The sequence below is a fragment of the Arvicanthis niloticus genome, chromosome 12 (assembly GCF_011762505.2).
Source record: "Arvicanthis niloticus isolate mArvNil1 chromosome 12, mArvNil1.pat.X, whole genome shotgun sequence".
Classification (NCBI taxonomy): Eukaryota; Metazoa; Chordata; class Mammalia; order Rodentia; family Muridae; genus Arvicanthis; species Arvicanthis niloticus.
Genome location: NC_047669.1, coordinates 70,032,950 through 70,047,480, shown reverse-complemented (window position 1 = coordinate 70,047,480; position 14,531 = coordinate 70,032,950).

The window sequence follows — 14,531 nt, the reverse complement described above, 5'->3', positions numbered from 1 at the left end:
CACACATAGGCACACACATAAGCCACACCCATACTTACACACACACACCACTCACCGCCACACACACACACACACACACACACACACACAGAGATATACACCATACATACACAGTAAATGTAATAAAAATATTAAAATATATTAATATTATCCATTTAATTACCAAAGCTGTTCTGACACAGCAGAAATTTCTGATCCCTGACTTCTCTTTTTATCTACAGTCTTTGACACTCATCCCACCTTGCTTAGAATTGCTTTCTGGGGCTTCCAAGCCTCCTCTTCTCTTCTCTTCTCTTCTCTTCTCTTCTCTTCTCTTCTCTTCTCTTCTCTTCTCTTCTCTTCTCTTCTCCTCTCCTCTCCTCTCCTCTTCTCTTCTCTTCTCTTGGGTTTGGTAATGCCACTTTGGCTTTGCATTCCTGATTCTCTCCTTCGTCCTTCCTCCCCAGTGTTTGTAGGCTTGCAACTGAAAGGAGTTTGCTATTCTTATTGTTTGTGAGGTTTTGTAGAGCTTGGATAAAGGTAGCTAGCCAAGGACTATACCACTGACCTACACATTCATTCTCAGCTCAACTCAAAAAGCCTAGACTTTACCATTCTTTCACTTAGGTGAATAAATACTACTGGTGTTTTCTTTGGATTCTTTTTCCCTCAAAGTAGATGATCCACTGCAAATCACCATGGTGTATTAGTCACAACCACTCTCTAAGACTGAAGTCTAACCAGGCCCTTATTTTAACTATTCATTGGTGTTTTCTCTTTAATCCTCTGCAGAGAACAGCTTGATTCCAGGCATCAACACCTGGGCTCTTTATGAGGGCACCGCACCTACATTTTAAATGCTACTTCCTCGGGTTTAGAAGCACACCCTGAACTTTAAGCCACGCTGACTTTCTGGCAATTCTTGTAATGGGCCTCAGGAGCCCAAGCTTCCATCACTTTGTGCAATTTGTGAGAGCTTTGAAACTTCTGGTGTCCTTGCCTCTCAGCAAACCTAACCACCCAGTGTTCAAGGCAAGTATTTCCCCTCTGGCATTTCTGGATATTCCAGATGAATCAAGCAGCCTCCTCCACTTCCCACCTGAGTGATATAAATAGCATTATCAAAACTTTCTGGCCTCTCCTACACGTACCATAGACGGATAAGGCATTTTTTTTTGTATAAAATGAAAAGATGATGATGATGATGATGATGATGATGATGATGATGATGATGATGATGATTACATCACTATTATTATTTTAACATTCTTATCTATAGACTCTACTACTTTGCTTTGCTAATATTTCCTTAGTTACCCTCTTAGGTTATTTATGTATAGCTCCCCTGGGGTTTCTGTTGTTTGGAAACAGTATAGTATGCTACATCACACCTTTGCCAGGTATTTCTTTCTGCATGGTATGCTTTCCCAGATGATCTCCAAGCAGAGACATAGGGATCCTTTAGATTTCAATCTTCTGTTGCCTGACCACAAATGTCTTCCAATATTACCCATTTTAGTTGAACAAATAATATCAATCTATTGTCTAACATGATGAGTATAGACTCATCATGTTAGACAACACTTTGTCTAACTGCTTTTATTGCTTTTACACTAGGACTGAATATAAGGTCACTATTGACTATGGCGTTCAAACTTACTGAAGACAGAAATTTTGTATGCCTTTGTCGATCCTCTAGCTCTAAAGTCAAGCTTGAGGGTTGGCAACAGCAGGACCTCCCAAATCATTGGTAGACTTAATAAATAGCACTGACCATGCTCTACTCATTGGTTCCTTTTCTTCTGCAAACTATGCAGAGTGAATATGGATATGATTGTAATATGTTGTACCAAGAAGTATCATATTCTAAGAATGTAAATTATATGTATGATAGCATTGACTGCCAACAGGACAGGGAGAAAGAACTCTGGACATGCTATTGGAGGATTAGCTTAATTGCATTGACTAAAGTAGGAAAACCCATAAACTGTGAGTGGCACCATTTCCCGGATGAGATCCTGAGTTGTATACATGTAAGATGGAGCTGAGCAGCAGCAGGTATGTCCTGTTGTCTCTTCCTGTGGATATGATGCTCTTCAAGCTGTTTCAAGATCCTGCTGTCTTGACTTCACCATGACGATGAAATATTGAGTTGTGAGATAAAATAGAAATCTTTTCTTTTAAGTTGCTTTTCCTGAGGATTTTTTATTACAGCAAGAATAAAAGAAACTAAAAGAGTTATTGGATATAAAATACCATTGAAATCTAATATCATAAAGTATAGAATCATTTAACATGACTAAAAAACATAAATAGTATAATTTTGGCTCTAATTCATATGATATTGGCTTCTGTCAATTATAGTATACTGGAAGTGTGGAAGTGTATCTTGACAGTGACTTAAGATTGTAAGCCTTAGTCTGCTTTCTCACCATTTTGATGGTGCAAAGCAATATGAGCTGCCCCCTTGTAGACACTGACCTGGCTTCCACCATGTGAAGTAGGGATGAAAGGAAACAATGTCTCACCGTGGGAGGTGCAAAGCAAGCACCCAGAACAATGCATACTAAATTATTTTTTCTAACTGGTGTGCATTAACAAAATTGTGTTAATTTCTAATAGAATCTAAGCAATCTGTGCTTCTGAAGATAACAACATTCACATGACTGGATTTCAAATAATTCAATTTTCAGACATGGAATGCTGTTACATTTTAATTTATTCAACACTCAGTTTCCAAACTCAAATATTGCTGCCTCCTGGTTCTTAGTCATCAACATCTTAGGTAGTCCTATTCAGATGCTCATTCGGTGTCTGTAATGAGTAGTGACAGAGAAATGACATGACATTTCTTACATGTTGTTATAAAAGGTGTTTACTTTCCTTTCAGGCACTGTGGAAGATACAAGTATCATTTTGTGAGTATCTATGGAGACACACATATACCAATAGAGTAAAGTTGTCTCTGGACAACAGTAGCCGAGGAGCTGAATCTAAAATAACACATGGGATACATGTAAAAAAAATTATTGAGCTGTTGCATGGATTTTGATGTGTTCTCATCCCTTGGAGATGCTCCACAAGTTCACCTTCCTGAGGAGTCTGAGCTAGTGGCTTGTAGCCCCTGTTCAGCTCACACCAGGTTTCTGACCATAGGAATGGTGTCAGTATCCGTGGCTGTAAGCTGGTTGGGTTTGCTGCAATGTGCTAACAGATAGTTAAGGCAAGGGTCAAGCAGGTCTGTGCTGTGAATTATGTACTTGCATTACAGTTCATCACCAAAACTCCATTGTCTCATAAACAGTGGTATAAGAGCAAGAGCAAAGAATGGAGAGCAAGCGGACATCAAGAAGGGAGAATCGGGAGGAAGAGTCCCTTGAAGATGGTTGGTCATGTGTCTGTGGTTGTGATGCCTTTTAAGAATGAAGGTACCTACACTGAACTAGAACTCAGCATTGGGATGGGAGTCTGGACTATAATTTTTTTACTTCTCCCAATGATAGAAATACAGTTCATTTATCAAATATCGCCTTTATAATTGCTTGTCTTGACATATATGTTTTTAGATACTATTTATTTTATTTATGTGAGTTCACTGTTGCTGTCTTCAGACACACCAGGAAAGGGCATTGAATCCCATTACAGATGGTTATGAGCCACCATGTGGTTGCTGGGAATTGAATTCAGAACCTCTGGAAGAGCAGTCGGTGCTCTAAACTGCTGATCTGTCTTTCCAGCCCTCTATCTTGGTTTTCAATGCTTTCTCTGGTGAGTCTTGAACTTATCTGAGATGCTTATTTTTTTTTATAACTTTTGTTCAGTTATTATGCTGTTCAATCAATATATCTCATGTTCAAAGATTTATATTTCTCAACAATTCTGGGGAAAGGGGATAGTCATGAATAGTTCAACTGCTATGGCACATCTTCCACTGAAAACATAACTCAAGCCTGGTACTACGGTCTGCTGGTCTTGGGTAAGAGGTATATTAAGGACAATATGTGAACTACCTGCAATATTTCAAGTTTCTGTATGCTAGAAAAGATTCTAGCTCCATGAATGGTAGGCTTAGAGGCAGCAAGAAATTTCAAAGTAACACATTCCAGATCAATGTAAGTCAGAAATTCATAACACGTTTGAACAAAAATTACCCTGGCTGGTAACACTTTGAGTTACATATCACTAAAGATGAGTAAACAGATATCCACTTACTTCTTACTGGAGAATATCCATGAGCAACAAATTAAACCAGGATTATATTTAGTGAAGTCTAATTTCATCATTCTGTAGCTGTATTGAATAAATGATCACCGTTTTACAACAGCAGTGGTGGCTACAAGTCCACATGTACAGGGAGTATTCAATCTTTGATAACAGTCTTCCATCATTTCATTAACGACATTACCCATGTATATGAAAGCATCTAAGAATGACCCCATCTGCTATGCATGCACCTGTTCATTTTTTGAGTTTTGTAGCTGATAAAGCTGTGGATGGGGCAGGCAGGAGTTGAATCAGAGGTTTATGTTTGTGAGCCTCAAGGACTGAGTTGAACCTACAGGTTTGGAATTTTTGCAGCTTTCATTTGTAACATCTCTTATGTAATAGCTCATATGGATTTGCAGCATGATGTGACTTTTAGTCTTGCTAGCCCCAGAGCTCCAATGGAAAGAATGTTAATACCTGGAGCCATGGAACTCTGTGCATCAGGATGTATTAGTGTTACTTGTTCAATTACTAACTCCAGAACTAGTAACTGTGACTTAGGAAAAGTCGGGAAAATCATAGTCCTCCTTGAAATGTATTTTTCTATGACAGAAAAAAATAGAGCATTAGACCATGTGAAAAATATCTGATAATCAAAACAATTCCTTACTTTAACCACCATCTATTTTAATATTTCAACCTTTTCTAATTTCTTTCATGATTTTTCTAGTTATCTAAATTTGTGTAGCTATGAAAGTTGTATGCAAAGTGTTGAAGTTACCTATAATTGAAAAACTGAATACTTACTTTTCCCATTAATATATCCTGCCACATAAAGTTTCTTTTGCTTCAGAAGGATATAATTCTCTCATAAGATGTCTAGTCACTCTTCAGTTCCCTGAGTAGTTTTAAACAAGCATGACAGAATCAATCTGACTGAAAGGTTTTGTAATTAAGAAGCATTGCCCTGAATTATAACATCACCTCGAGTGGCAGAGAAAGCTAATCACATCTGCTGTGACAAAAAGTGCATGAAGTGTCTCTAGCATAGACTCCTATGAGCTTATCCAGGTGACATTTCCCTGGCTCCACCCTCTGTGAAAGATTTCTTAACCCTCGTAGTTTAGAGCATCTTACTAAAAGACCCTTTACAGGCACAGACTTTTGAAGGTTTTGACTGTGATCTTACTATTTTTCACATATTTTATTGTGACAAAACAACAACAAAACCAAGATTTTTCTCATGAAGACAACTAAGCTACTGAAGAAACAATATAAAACACAGCTTTAGTTATAGTTTAAATATAAGGGTGAATCCAAGAATGTGGAAAAAGTGTAATAAAAATACAGATACAATTATTTTCCCAAGTGTTCAAATTTTGCAAAAATGACAGTTGTAAAACATAGTTTTGTCTTTATCACATATCTTTAAGAACACAACTTTCAGAGAACAGGATAGTTGAAAACATAAAATATTCTTTTTTAAAAAGCAACAAATTAAACCAGGATTATATTTTTCTAATTATACATTTTACAACCTGAATTCTGCCATATTCTGCCTACCAAATGACTGTGCTAGTGGGAGTAGCCTGAGTGAAGACTAATGGTTCTGCTGGAAATGTCTTGATTATGTGGCTGGCTCCATTTGAAACTTCCTGGTGTGTGTGATGTAAGCCATCTCACCAGCAATTCTGGTTTCCTGGATAACCTGGGAAATAAATGGAGATGACTCAATAGTTAATTGACTTCTTGTGGACTGCCAAAGCCAGAGAGCAGATATCCCTTCACCCAGGTGTTTTCAAAGTATTCTGGGAGATTTTCCAGAATGTTGGGATGATGACAGCTCCCATGTGCCTAAATTTGAACCACAAAACACACAATTGCACACACACACCCACACACCCACACACCCACACCCCCCCCCACACACACTATTCCAGAAACACTGGAAGTGATAGTTTTAAGCATAATAAAAACCATAAACTAGATTTAACTACCTTTTGTAAAGATTCAATGTTACTAGAGTTTTACTGAAGTATTATAGATTGTCAGTATTATTTGAATTTATATAGATAAAATGATATAAAGCCTCACTCATAAGAATAGCAATAGAGAAATAATAACATTTTTACATAAACTTTTGATATTTAAAATTTATGAAAGTTACAAAATATAAGCTCAGCTCATGTTGTATCATTAAAATGTATAAAGCCTACTTTTGTTATTGTCCTAAAGTATCTGATACAACTAATAAGTGTAAATTTTAATAAAAAAAATATACAGAATCCTTCAAAGGACATTGATGTGAGCACTGAGTGAAGAGGAGAGATGGTTTTCCGTTCTGGAGCCCGCCCTGTAGTATTCAGTCGAAAAGATTTCAAGTATAACATTTTGCAGTTTTAAAGACTCCTCAACTTACTGCATTGTGGCTGTGAATCCACGACTCCTCCAAACAATGGGAAGATAGGAAGCTTGAGATCACATGGGATTCTATGTGAGATCTAACCCAGATTCTGGTTTTGGACCTAATTCTAGTCATGGCTTGTTCTGTGTAAGGAATCAGTGTAGACCAGGTGGAAGCAACGGTGCTCTACAGGAATGACCTCAGCTTCCAGACCAGCCAACCTCTTCCTAACACCACTCGCCCTGCCCTGCTCAGCCACCATCCCAAAGGCCAAATCTCCGGTCATTACTTCTCTTTTTCTTGTGCTCCTATTTCATGGAGTCTCTGCTACCTCTCATGGTGGATCTTCCTTTCAATAAACTTCATTGCAATGGTTAAAAATTGGAGTAGCATTAGTAGAACTGAAATTTTTTTAATTAATTGATTTATTTATTTTAAACTCCAAATTTTATTCTCCTCCTGGTCCACCCTCTGACTGTTCCTCATCCCATACCTCTTCCTCAACCCCTGTCTCCATGAATATGTCCCCATCCCCACCCCCACCAGACCTCTAAACTTCCTGGGGTCTCCAGTCTCTTGAATGTTAGTTGCATCTTCTCTGACTAAACCCAGACCTGGCAGTCCTCAGCTGTATGTTTTGGGGGCCTCATATCAGCTAGGTTATGCTGCCTGGTTGGTGGTCCAGTGTTTGAGAGATCTCAGTGGTCCAGGTTAATTGAGACTACTGGTCCTCCTACAGGTTTGCCCTCTTCCTCAGCTTCTTCCAGCTTTTCCCTAATTCAACCACAGAGGTCAGTAGCTTCTGTTCATTGGTTGGGTGCAAATATCTGCATCTAACTGCTTGTTGGGTCTTTTGGAGAGCAGTCATAATAGGTCCCTTTTTGTGAGCACTCCATAGCCTCAGTAATAGTGTCAGGTCTTGGTACCTCCCCTTGAGCTGGATACGCTTTGGTTCTGTCACTGAACCTTCTTTTCCTCGGGCTTCTTTCCATTTCCATCCCTGCAGTTCTTTCAGACAGGAACAATTCTGGGTCAGAGATTTTGACTGTGGGATGGCAACTCCTGCCCTCACTTGATGCCTTCTCTTCTTGTTGGAGGTGGGCTCTATAAGTTCCCTCTCCCTATTGTTGGGCATTTCATCTAGGGTCCCTCCCTTTGATTCCTTAGAGTCTCTCACCTCCCAGGTCTCTGGTGCATTCTGGAGGGTCCCCCCAACCTCCTACCTCCTGAGGTTGCCTGTTTCCATTCTTTCTGCTGGCACTCAGGGCTTCAATCCTTTTTCTCACCCAACCAGATCAGGTTCCACTCTTCGCAGCACCCCTGTCCACTTTCCCTCTCTGGTCCATTCCTCCCTCCCCACTTTTGATTGCTTTCTTCTCCCTCCCATGTGGGACTGAGGTGTCCTCATTTGGGCCCTTCAGCTTGTTAACATTTTTGAGTTCTATGGTCTATATCCTGGGTATACTGTACTTTTTTTTTGTCTAGTATCCACTTATTTGTGAGTACATATCATGAATTTTTTGGGGGTCTGAGTTACGTCACTTAGGATGATATTTCCTAGCTCTATCCATTTGCCTTCAAAACTCAGGATGTCCTCATTCTTAATAGCTGAGTAGTATTCCATTATGTAAATGAACCACATTTTCTGTATTCATTCTTCTGTCGTGGGACACCTGGGTTGTTTGCAGCTTCAGGCTATCACAAACAAGGCTACTATGAACATAGTAGAACACGTGCCCCTATGGCATGGTGGGGCATCTTTTGTATATATTCCCAATTGTGGTATTGTTGGGACTTCAGATAAATAATGAGGAACCTTCTTATTGATTTCCAGAGTGGTTGTACCAGTTTTCAATTCCACCAGCAATGGAGGAGTGTTTGTCTTTCTCTACATTCTTGCCAACATGTGCTGTTGCCTGAGGTTTTGATCTTAACCATTCTGATTTGTGTAAGGTGGAATCTCAGGGGACCTCACAAAACTGGAACACTTCTGTAAGGAAAAAGACATAGCCAATAAGACAAATCAGCAGCCTACAAATTGAGAAAAACTATTCACAAACTCTACAACCGATAGAGGGCTAATATCCAAAATATATAAAGAACTCAAGAAGCTGACTACCAAAAACCAAAACAGCCCAATCAAAAAATGGGGTATAGAACTAAACTGAGAATTCACAACAGAGGCATCTCAAATGGCTGAGAAATACCTAAAGAAATGTTCAAGATGTGGCCTCATTTGCACTGTCCTGAAGGCTTCTTTCTCCAGTAAGCCATACAGTCTGCCTTCTTTCAAGTGCTTTAGCTATTTAAAAAAGTATATCTTTAGACAGGTAAAACCACATTCTGAGAGTCTTGTGATGTTCAAGATATTTTATCTTAGCTGTTGCCTTTCCTATCATAGTCCTGTAAAAATATTTCTCACATATGTGTGTTTATGTGTATGATGTGTGTCAGTATATATAGATGTATATAGATGTATATATATGTGTGTGTGTGTGAGATATAAATATATTATATATGATGCATATATATATATGATGTGTATATATAGGTGTATATGATATATATAGATGTGTAAATATAGATAATATATTATAAGTATATATGATGTGTGTGTGTGATGTGTACATATACAATATTTTTTTAGTTTCTGGTTATAGCCAGGAATCTTAATCATGAGACCAGTGTTGTCACACAGGACGTTTATCTTTGACCTTTCCTTTGTAGTGCCTTACTCTGATAATTGTCCACCTTCTGTACACAGTCTCAGCTTTACACTATTAACTGTGGCACACACTTAAAATTTCCATCCAAGAACTTTCGTGTCTGATTGTCTGACTACATATTCCCACTGCTTGACTGTCTTATTCGTGTTCCTCACTTATATTAAAGGAATATTCATGGCAAGAATTAACTTTTTTTGAATTCTGGGTCTTACTTCCTCTGTTCTGCCCTCATCTGGAAGCTTCTGGCTGTCAGTCATAGTCTCCTTCCATCTTCACTCATCTTCCCATCCTGATTTTCTCTCCCTTGGCTCAGATAAAGGGCCTCGGATGTCTTGGTGACTAATGTCCTTGCAAATACCACCAAGTCACATCATTAGTCAGACCTTGATCACCAGCTGTCACATTCCATAGCACTGGGATGATCACCAGTCGTCACATTCCATAGTTGAAATCCCATCTACTGAGATGTAGATATCTCCTGTAACATTCTTTGATAACATATGAACAAACCCAATTTTATTTCACCATAAAGATAATTCTATAATTATTTTTAATCACAGTTTGTATTCTCTTCACACAGTTGCTCTAAATGCAGGCTGCTTTTGTTCATCTCATTCATTTATGTACCTACTACAAATTGGCTCTTACACATTGGCTTCAGCATCCCACGTTATTCTGCCAAATTCTACTGATGGGAGAATTGCCAAGTCCAAAGAAGAGTTTTCCATCTGTGCTTAGCATTATCCATTGCTAGGTGGGTAGACAGTAATTCATCTTTAAAATCATTCTTGGTTATATCACACATATCTTTCTCAATATAGTTTTTCGATACCATCCAATTATGTTTCTTTCCTTGCACTTCTCCTCAATATTATGTTCAGGAAGAATTTTGCTCCTCTGCTCTTTTCCTTCTACTTTCTAACTCTGGGTTAGTTTATATCAATGATCTTAAGATCTCAAACCCACCCTCACCTTAGACTACATATAACCATCTTAGTTGGTGTCCTTACTGTTTCTTCCTTTCTTTATGATTGTATTTCCTAACCTGCTCTGTGATGTTACCGTTCGCAAGCCAGAAGTGGCTACTTCCTTGATTCCTGTTCTTCATTATCTTTAGATCCATCAGTCAATAGTCTTTGATTGCTATGTCTTTATTCAAAAACAACTAAATCTGTTTCTGCCTCTGGCTTCACTTCCACCCTCAGGTGTGTCTTAGTAATCTGTCACATGTAGGATTACACTGTCATGTCAATTGGTTCCAATGCTTCTAGTCTTTTTTTTTTTTAAATCTTTCATCTATAGCTGGCAAATTAATATTCCTTCTGTAATGTTTTAATTGTTTAATAATTTCTAACATGAATCCTGTATTTACATCATCTGCCCGTTTCTCTTCCCCAACAATTCCTCAGTTCCCCTCAACTTCTCAAATTCATGACCATTTTTTCTTTAGTTAATATGCATGTGTGTGTGTGTGTGTGTGTGTGTGCACGCAGAGAAACTTTCCCCTAATAATAGCATAATTACGGTGATTATTCATGGCTCACTTTCCATATTGCAATTTTTAAAAATTTTCTATACACCTGTCCACTCCTGTTATCACAGCTACTCTTCCTGTTCTAATTCTGAAAGCGTATGTAGCTCTGCAAGAATAACCAGTGTGTCCCACCCTGTACTCAAGATACTCGCCGTCTTTACCTTTTCACTAGCTTGTTCATCCCAGCCAAGCTTTATAATCACTTTATGACACACACCTTAGAGTGACTTGTTGCTCTCTGGTTTCATTGTTAATCATGGGAAACTCAAATCCAATTAAACCCAACTCACTGCATAACCTTCATGTGAATACAGGCACCTGAAGAAACTGACATGCGACATATACTTGTATACATCCAAGATTTTACTCATTAGTACCGTGGTTATGGTAGTACATGTGGATTTGTGTACATGAGTGCAGGACCTGCAGAGGCCAAACTTGTCAGGTGCCCCTGGAATTGCAGTTAGAGGTAGTGGTGAACCATTCCCATTGGTGCTAGGTCACAAATTCAAGTCTTCTGCAAGAACAGTATGTGCCCTTAACCACTGAGCCACCTTTCCAGGTAAACTGTTTATGGTTCTTTCTACTGTCAGAAACCTTCATATAGTCCTCAAATCCAGTTTTGATTTCATTCTTCTAGAGAATTATTTACTATCCTTTGATGTCCCCACCCTGTTTTTAATCTTTCTTTGTACCATCAATCTCCCTGATGCACTACACACTGCCTACAAGAGAAACAATTCACACCCACCAGGCTTCCTCTGATAGTGATCATCTCCATGCATATGGATATGTACACTGTATGTCCTGAGTCTGTGGTTCAGTCCGAGTTTTCATCCACTTGCTTAATAAGGCAAATCACTTGAGAAATAACCTTCTGTGTCCCTCACAGGATCTTCTTTACAGTCTTTGTTTCCTGTCCCCAATCCTATACAAATGGTAGGAGTTCTAGTGTTTCCCTTTTCACATCTCAGCTTTCCAGATATTTTTCTGTTTATTTCTGAGATTTTTCTTTTTATTTTTTGTAACTTTGTGTGTACAAAAAAGCTTTCACTCCAGGTTTATGTTTTCCTTGTCCTTCTGGCATCTGTTATTTCATCCAGACATCTAGAAGCAGTGGTCGCTGGTCAAGCTGACCCTTAGCAGTAAATTGGAGCCCCGAGAATTATACCAATATATGTGAGATAGGAAGCAGGACTTTAAGCGACGTCAGTGCAGCTATTTTTACAACACAAATGAAACAGTGTTAGAGAGATTTGTCAGAGATAAACCAAGCATGGTGCTCCTTTAGAGGGTCTGGGTTCATGTCCCACCTCTAACTTCCCATCTAGGTATTGTCACATTCTTTTTCACCTTCCTGGTATCAATGCAAGTATGTGGTGCACATACATATATGCAAGAACTCACCCATACACATAAACATGAGTAGATCTTAAAAATAAAGCATCTAAAGCTTATAAATTATTATTTCCAGAAGATATAGCATCATTTCTTCTATTAATAACTACTGATTTGAATTTAAGTGGTGCCCCATGAGCATGTGTGGCAAACAGGGAATGAAAACATCTAGTCACCTCTCAGTACGATTCTAAACTAGGATTTTAAAAGAAATCTCAATGAAGAGAAAACTGATGTTAAAATACACTGCTCCATTCAACAGTTCCAAAACACTCTGTGAACCTGTGTTTCCAGAAAGTTCTTTCTGGACCTGAAGCCATTGACCTTCCTTAAATGTCTGTTGTGCTTTTCAACACTTAGGCAAGCAGAAGCGTGTGCTATCAGTTAATGTAAAGAGACTTCTCTCTGCATCTGAATTCACTGAGTATGAACAATAAATTCTGTAATTTAAGAAAAAATGTTTTTATTTTTTTTGAGTTTCACATTATGCAACCCAGTCCTTCTCATCTCCCCATCTCTGCATATCTTCCCTTTGCCCTTAAAGCCTCCCTCCCCCAAAATAACACACACAGGCGCACACACACACACACACACACACATACTATCACCATCACCACCACCAATGACAACTAAAAACAACAACAAAAAAGCATTGAAGACATCATGGAAGCTGTATCTTGTCACATTGTGTCCCACAATATATCCACAAATATATGTCCACAAATCTTCACTTTCAAATGTTCATTGCAATGAGTCTTTGGTCTGTTTTGAGCTTTCTGGCTTCTATGACATCATCAACATTGGATCCACACCAGGACTTCTTGTTATCCTGTTGTTTCTCTGTGTCGTGTAGATCTTGCAGCTTTGAATCAGCAGAGCTGGCCCTGTCCTGCGTCCCAACTTTGTTCACAGATTACATAGATGTTAGCATGGGTCAGGTCAGAGCTCTGGGTCTAGGCTGGCGTAGTAACTGAGCTGGTCAGCCTACCGTCTCTCCCTTATACATACCACCAGGGAAAGTTTCCAGCACTGCTCCGCCTAGGCCACCCAATGTCACCCTGGACAGGTGGCAAGGTCAGCCCTCCTTTTCCCAGGCCCTCAAGCCAGCTAACTTACATCCATACCTCAAAAGCCAAATCTACTTTGTTGCCTAATCAAGGTGCAAGTGTCAATCTCCCAAGTGCCACAGCCAGTGATGGGGTTAGAGGTAACAACGTCCTTGCTCCCATGACTCTAGAACCAGCTCTATGGTGGTAGTCAGGTTAGGAGCAGAGACCCAGCTCTCCTGAGTACTTCATCCCACAAGGGGCAGGGCCAGCTCACCTGATTTCATGGCCCTGGGGTCATTTCTCCAGACTGTCTCTGGTGAGGCATCACCCCAAACCCTGCCTAGGCCACCTTGTGGAAGAGGAGCGGTGGAGCCAGCTCTCCCTCATGCAGGCCTGCTCACAAGTGCCACTGCCACAGGCTGCCTGGGTAAAGTGCATGGCCTGCTCTCCTGAGTGCTGTAGCCCACAAGGAGCAGGGACAGCTATCCTGCTCTCATGACCTAATGGACAGCTCTCCTGAGTGCTGCAGATGGTGAGGGAAGAGGTGGGGAAGGCACCACCCCCTCCCATCCCTATGGGCCCAAGGACTTGACACCTCAAGGCAGTCAAGTGGCAGGGCCAGCTCTCCCACGCTCTCACACTTGGGCCTGGCTCAACTCTGCTCTCCTGAGAGCTGTAGCTGGTGAGGGGTGGGGCTAGCTCTTCTGTGCTTATAACTTTGTGAGCACTGTTCCTGACTTCTGGAGATGGGGGAGTAGGAGTAGTGGAGGGGAGAAATCGCCTCTGAGCCCATGCTACCTCACAGCAGAGGAATGGTGAGGTCAGCTTTCTCATACTTGTGCCCTCAGGTCCTGCCACCTGTCACCTGCCACCTGCCACCTGCCACCTGCCACCTGCCACCTGCCACCTGCCACCTGCCACCTGCCACCTGCCACCTGCCACCTGCCACCTGCCACCTGCCACCTGCCACCAGAGCCTGTTCTCCCATGTGCTGCTTCCAGTGAGACATGCGGACAGCTCTCCAGAGTGCCACAGCCAGTGAGAAACACGGCCATTTCTGCAGAATCCATGGATATCGACGTAGTCTCCCAGAGCTGCACTGACCAGGGAATCCCCGTGTTCTCTAGACCCTTGTCTCTGCGAAGCTACTGATACAGATATGACCCTCAGCAGCAGCTCAGGCTGGGACCTCACCATGACCCCAGGTAGCAGGGCTTACTAACAGCAGGCTACTC